The sequence below is a fragment of the Megalops cyprinoides genome, chromosome 15 (genome assembly GCF_013368585.1).
Source record: "Megalops cyprinoides isolate fMegCyp1 chromosome 15, fMegCyp1.pri, whole genome shotgun sequence".
Taxonomy (NCBI): Eukaryota; Metazoa; Chordata; class Actinopteri; order Elopiformes; family Megalopidae; genus Megalops; species Megalops cyprinoides.
In genome coordinates, this window is record NC_050597.1 from 2,961,233 (window position 1) to 2,967,500 (window position 6,268).

At 41.7% G+C, this 6,268-nt stretch overlaps 1 non-coding gene across 1 annotated transcript; it reads left to right on the forward strand.

Moving 5' to 3' along the window:
- Positions 1 to 3,225: 3,225 nt before the first annotated feature.
- trnal-uag lies at positions 3,226 to 3,307 on the forward strand. The gene has a single exon. It is a non-coding gene; the product is annotated as a tRNA-Leu (tRNA).
- The last annotated feature ends 2,961 nt before the right edge of the window (positions 3,308 to 6,268 follow it).

The window sequence follows — 6,268 nt, forward strand, 5'->3', positions numbered from 1 at the left end:
GACTTTGCAAATCATTAAAAGTGTTTACCATATGTCCAGCTCTGAGAGGGTGTTTCATATCTCCAGCTCTCAGAAACAAGTTTCCCTTTTAACTGCATATTTCAAATTCACTTTAAAGGTTTCAAAACACTTTCTTTTAATGGAGTGGAAGAGAGAAAAAGGTGCATCTTAAGCAAGTTTTCACTCTGTCAGTGTTCCACAGAACTCACATATGCTGAACAGGAGGCACGTACCCACATACAGAGTATGTATTTTGACTACTAAACAGTTTATGGTTTCTCATTTATGGAAGCATTTCCCTTTTAGTAATATTCAGTAAATACTGTAATTCTCTGTTTTGACAGACAAAATTGTATCACTGTATTCATCCATTACATAATCTATAATCATACCATGAAACCACATAATAACTATTTCTAGTGGAAAAGCACATGTTACTTTCAGCTGTTAGTCTGAAATGTGTGTCAATATTTATCTGAACCTCTGTAAGTAAGAGTAAAGATGACTAATTCTGGAATGGGTTACTGCCTTGGTAAAGTGGACTTCACCACAGAATACTGCTTTCAGTATCTTACAAGTCTTTGCAACAGACGGTTGTGGAGAAGAGAAATGACCACATCTGCTATTCAAAAAAGGGATTATTTTATATTTTGATTATTCATGCATGTGCCTTTAAAAAAACACTGGTAGCAGTTGCTGGACAGATTTGTCTAGGAAGTTCCTCAGTGTTTAAATGCTAAGAAGGACATGTGAGCGGAGAAGTTGCACTGTGACTCCGGCTCATTCTCTCTGAGTGTGGAGTCAGCCTTCCCCGCCGCTCGGCCCGATGGTAACCGAATGCGTCGCCTATGGGAAGGTACCGAGGGATGAGAGACGAGCCCGCTTTGATAGTGTGTCAGAGCAAATTAGCTTCTGTGTGTAGCCAGTTTGGCACACAAAACCCGTTATTCCGAGCAATCACCCTGCATATGTGCACAAGATTATAATTAATAACCAGGCCCGTCAATCACACTTTAATAATAATAATTTAGTATTTAGGGGGCAGAGCAGGGTTATTGGCACATGTGCCTTAGATGTGGAATGTAGGACAGTTAATAAGGAAGAGCTGGGCTCCTGGGTGAGCTCTGGAGAGGTGCTGCATTTTAATATCACGCCCTGTCCTGAGCAGCTGGGCCACGGGACCGGGGTGAGAGGGCGTGGTGCCATACTTTTACTCACTTTCGGAGAAGGGCGAAGAAGAGGGCGGAGGAGCTCTGGTGCCCCCCCCCCCACTGCTACTGTGTCACACCCTTGTGTACCTGAGACCCTCTCATATTCTTCCAGGTGAGCACAGGTTAGCCTGGCGAGTAGGTCTTTTTTACAGGGTGGGAATTTGGATTTGGAATTGATTGGTCAATCAGCGGCCATGGTAGCCAGCACTGCCTCTCCACGCCACACTGATGATGGCCCACAGAGCAGGAACGAGTCGTTGCTACCCAAAAGATTACACTCCCATCCCAGCGCAGATCATTTTTGTGTCTGTCTGAAAGATGAGTTTTGGTGGAGGGCTGGAAGTATGTTCGATATGTACCCATGGCAGATGCGTGCAGGACATCGCAGTAGCATTCTAACATGTTCATAAATGAAGAATATCGCATTCATAAACAGGCAATAACACACTGATTGGCAAGTTCAGGCCTGTGCTGCCCAGTCTGAGTCCACGGCTGGCGGGTACAAGGCCACAGCAGACAGGAAGTCTCACATCGAGCAGAGTGGCTGCAGCGGGCAGAAAGGGAAGAGAGAGAGAGAGACAGGCATACTGAGATGGCTGTGCTCCACCACTGCTTATTACTCAGACACTTCCAGCTAATTTCAATCATAATAACAAACAACATATGTCAAAACCCCAGAGACCTACCCAGAGGCCTCCTGCAGTCATTCAAATTAAGAGTGATAGTTGACAAATGAGCGCTTGATTGGTTACACAAATTACTTTCCACAGACGGAATATCGCACCAGGCTGTGCAATCAAAGGGCTGTCAAGTAAGAGGGAGATCATATTTTCATGCAGAGATCACAGCAATGCCAGCCTCCCTCCAGCAGGGGGAGATATTTCCGGTGTTAGGTGAGGTGTAGATTGAATTTGGCCTTGTGTCACAGCAGAAAGTGGTGGGAAACAAAGACTCTACAGCAGGGGTGTCCAAACCTCTCCTGGAGTACCACTTGTCCTGCATGTTTTAGATCTCTCCCTGCTCCAGCACAGCTGATTCAAATGATCAGTTTGTTATTCAGCAGCTTCAGGAGTTCATAACGAGTTGATCATTTGCTCTACAGCAACAGGATTCTCAGGTAACCACATTTTCATGGATATCACTGTCCATCATATCACAGATGGGGTACACGCACAGCATGTGCACAAAAATAGTCTTCACGAGGAGACTGCAGAGAGTTGCTGAAGTCCACAGTTAAGGTCTCCTTTAAAATCAAGGTTTTTCTGAGTCCTCCCTCTCTTCTGTTAAGCTTTTAACCAAAAAAACATAGTGGCGCTATGGACAAACTTTGACAATCTCCTGTTGACTGGAGTGCAAGAGAGACTAGTACTCCTCTGCAGAACCTTGTTCTGAATCTTTCTGCGTAAAGTCGGCACAAGTGGGGTCTGGTAAAAATCATAGTAGGGATCATACTGAGTGTTGGACCAGAACATGCATGCTGTTTTTCTCTCCAGCTGTGGTCTAAATTAAGGTGTTTGTTTGAGGTGTTAATTGAATACACTATACTTAATCTACTTCAAATCCTTTGAGACAGAAATGTTGTGTGAACATTTAAAAATAAGATGTTTATTTTGTAAATTTGGTGGGTGGGTGCCCAGGAGAAATTTCTTGGCCAATTCACTCTAAAATGGTTAGCCTTGGTGACTTTTAGGGGGAGGAGATTACTTAACTCTACAGTGAAGGAGGCAACAAATGCAGTGTAGTACATGCTCAAAGTCTTACAATTCAAATTAAATTTCATTGATTTGCATAAAAATTTTCCCAGAAATTATGAAAAGCTTAACATCCACACAAGCAAGACCAGGGTGACGGCAGCAAGAGCTCCTTATGGTTTTTTTGTTTGTGTTGTACTCTGCCTCACATGTAAATTGCTTTGGATGAAAGCGTCTACCAAATGAATAGATGTAAACCACCAAGGGTTAATATGGACATTAGCACAGGATATTTTAGGTTATCCACGACAAGCCCCTGTAACGGTAGCGTGGCCGAGCGGTCTAAGGCGCTGGATTTAGGCTCCAGTCTCTCTGGAGGCGTGGGTTCGAATCCCACCGCTGCCAAAGGTTTTAATGGCTGACTATTGAAACCTGATCATGCAGCGGTTCTAATGTTGTGGCTCCGCTTGTGTTGTACTCTGCATCACTTGTAAATTGCTTCGGATGAAAGCGTTAGCGAAATGAATGCAAATGTAGATGCAATCTGAGAATATGATAAGCATGCAGTGAGTCTGAAATTTAAATACAGCGTGGCTTTCTGGAGTTCCGTGTTCTACTCTGGATATGGAGTAACTGTCTCACTCCGGTGCTCTGTGTGTTCCTCCTGAACCGAATGCTGTCCTCTCAATGCAAACTGCCTGTTATCAATGAACGCAAATCTCGCATATAAGGTATGGAAACAAATAAGGCAAATGATCGATGCATCTGCAAAAATAAGCACTTACTGAGCATGGTCAAACAAACAAACAAACAAAAAACCTATGAAACGTTCTTGAATGATTCCCGTAACATCTACACAACGTAAGATAACAGAGAGTTGGGTGTGAAAGGCAGTGTCATTAGTATCATCTATCCGCCATGTGAAAACGGAGCTGGATTAACTCTAGCGCTGTAGCAACGTGGTGTTAATTAGACCATTCTGGGTATTTTTGACAAACCGGAAAACCCTGTTCAACATTCGAAACACCCAGCTAAAACTTGGTCATTCCGCGCAATTACATCGACTAACTCCTAATTCTTCAGAATCTTTGCTCTCGTCGTGCTTTCTGAAAGACTGCTCCTGTCATCCTAACAAGGAGGATGCGCCGATCAAACGTTTCAGAACTGTCCTTTATTTTCTCACTCTTTCGTGTTGCTTTGCCAGTTTACTCTCTCATTGACATTACTGCATGCTGAACCCATATTCTGCGCAGTACACTTAATTGAGCAGTTCCACTGACACTCTCTCTGAAGTTCTCAACACTTCTTAAATTCTTCTTCAAATTAAGCGCTCCATAGTAATATCTCAAAAAAAATCTTTTTTAGTATATACTGGTGACAGGCATTTGACGCCATCATAGTATTCTCTGAGGATGCACATTCATTTATCTCGCCTTATTAGTTAATAATTGTATTTTATGAATTATAGTTATTATCCTATTACTATTTGATTAACATGACCAGGTAACCCAGTATTGCTTGGCAATGCGCTGCATCCAGTTTTGCTGTTTTCTTTTGGGGGGTGGGGGGGGCTGACTGACAGTTTAAAATTATCCAGTCATGATTCACATAGACAGCTTGCCCGTCTGTCTGAGAAGGACCTTGCATGGCCTTGTCTAAATCATTGATGAAGAACTGCAAAGGCAATGAAGGCTATGCAGTTCGAATTATTTCTGTTGTCTTGAGAGACTCGATGACAAATGACGAACAGTGCCTGCACTCCTCTTTTCTCGCCAATAGGTGGCGGCAAATATCTGAAATATTTTACCATATCATGGCAATGGTTTATTAAATGGTTTGTGATCCGATAGTGATTTTAACAGTTAAACTCTTGAGTCTTGAATTTTGAGTCCTATATTTTTGTAGCCATATTTGCATGGATGATCATGGTACATGAAGAGGGCCCTCATCCATGACCACTGAGAAATGTGTTTGTTATCATCCTCATCCTTTTTAAAACTGACTTCTGCACATACGATTTATAGTAAGCTCAGCTCAAACAGGAAAACATAAAACTCCACATCCATCCATGCAATATATTATATTACAGTTGCTTGATACTACTAGATCAACTTACACGATTTTACCATTTTTCCATTTTATCCATTATGGAGTCAAGGTTGTGAAAGTCTTTCTTTTCAGGGGTCTCTTCATTTTGGTGTATGCTTCCCATTTTTATTAGATTTGTTTTTGAAGTTTGCATCCTTTCCCAGGACCTATTCTACATACTGAAATAATGACTTCAAAAAGGTCAGGTTTTTCCAATCCTTTAATATCTACGGTGTAATATAATAATAATATAATAATATTTTGGTGTGCCCTCCAAAATGACGAGTCAACAGACAAAGCCCTTAATAGTTCATTATTATGCTTACAGAATTTATAAGGACTTAGTTGTGCATAAAAAGACTGTGTGAGTCACGTAAATAATACAATGAATTCAATAAATCTAAAAATGTAATGTCTTATGATTTTCTTCATTCACCGCCTTATGTGTCAGCTTTAAACCTTTATTTTCACTTTTAAACCCATTGCATAGGTTCATTACTGATGATTTATTATTAAAAACATATAAAGGGGGATAAAGAGGGTAAAAAAAGATGGAAAGAAAAGCAGAAAGGGAGAGCTCAGAGGGACAGTGGGAATCGGAGGGCCTGCAGCGCCACCTGGTGGCTCGCAGAGAGTGTTTCCCCTCCAGTGCTGGTGTAGGAGTGAGAAAAGCTGAAGCACAGGATCTGTGTACTGGTCTCTTCTCAACGCCTCTCTCTTTAAAACGCAGTTAAAAATCACTAATGAATTGAGTCTTCAAGGAAGTTACTGTCTGTTGTGTGTAGGTGCATATTAACGACGCTTTAATAAGCTCGATAAGTTACACCCTTTCCATATAACCATATGTTACCGTGTTATATTTATGCAAGTGAATCACACCACATCAAACGGACAGAGAGACTGCTGTCTGCATTTGGCTCTCTCAGCCCAAGTGGGGTACAGTAGTTTTGTTTATGTGAAATCGTTGGCTTCCCCTCCTGCAGAGAAACATGCATTATTAACTGCACTCTTGCTTACGAGCTGAGTTGCTTTTGGGCATGCCCAGTGCCTTTCAAAAATCACATGTCTCTCAGGTCACACAGACGCTATTCCAATACCATGAAATATTCATCACAAAACCCGGCCCCAAACGCTATTGACATCAGGGATCCCCCCAAAGAGGTTTTCGGCGAGAGAAAACAAAATTAAATTTTTATTCGTATAAAACAATACTTTTTTCTCTGTTTAATCAGGGGCTTTCGAGAGCGGTCTAATGTGTTTTGTGTTTGCTCTGAAAAG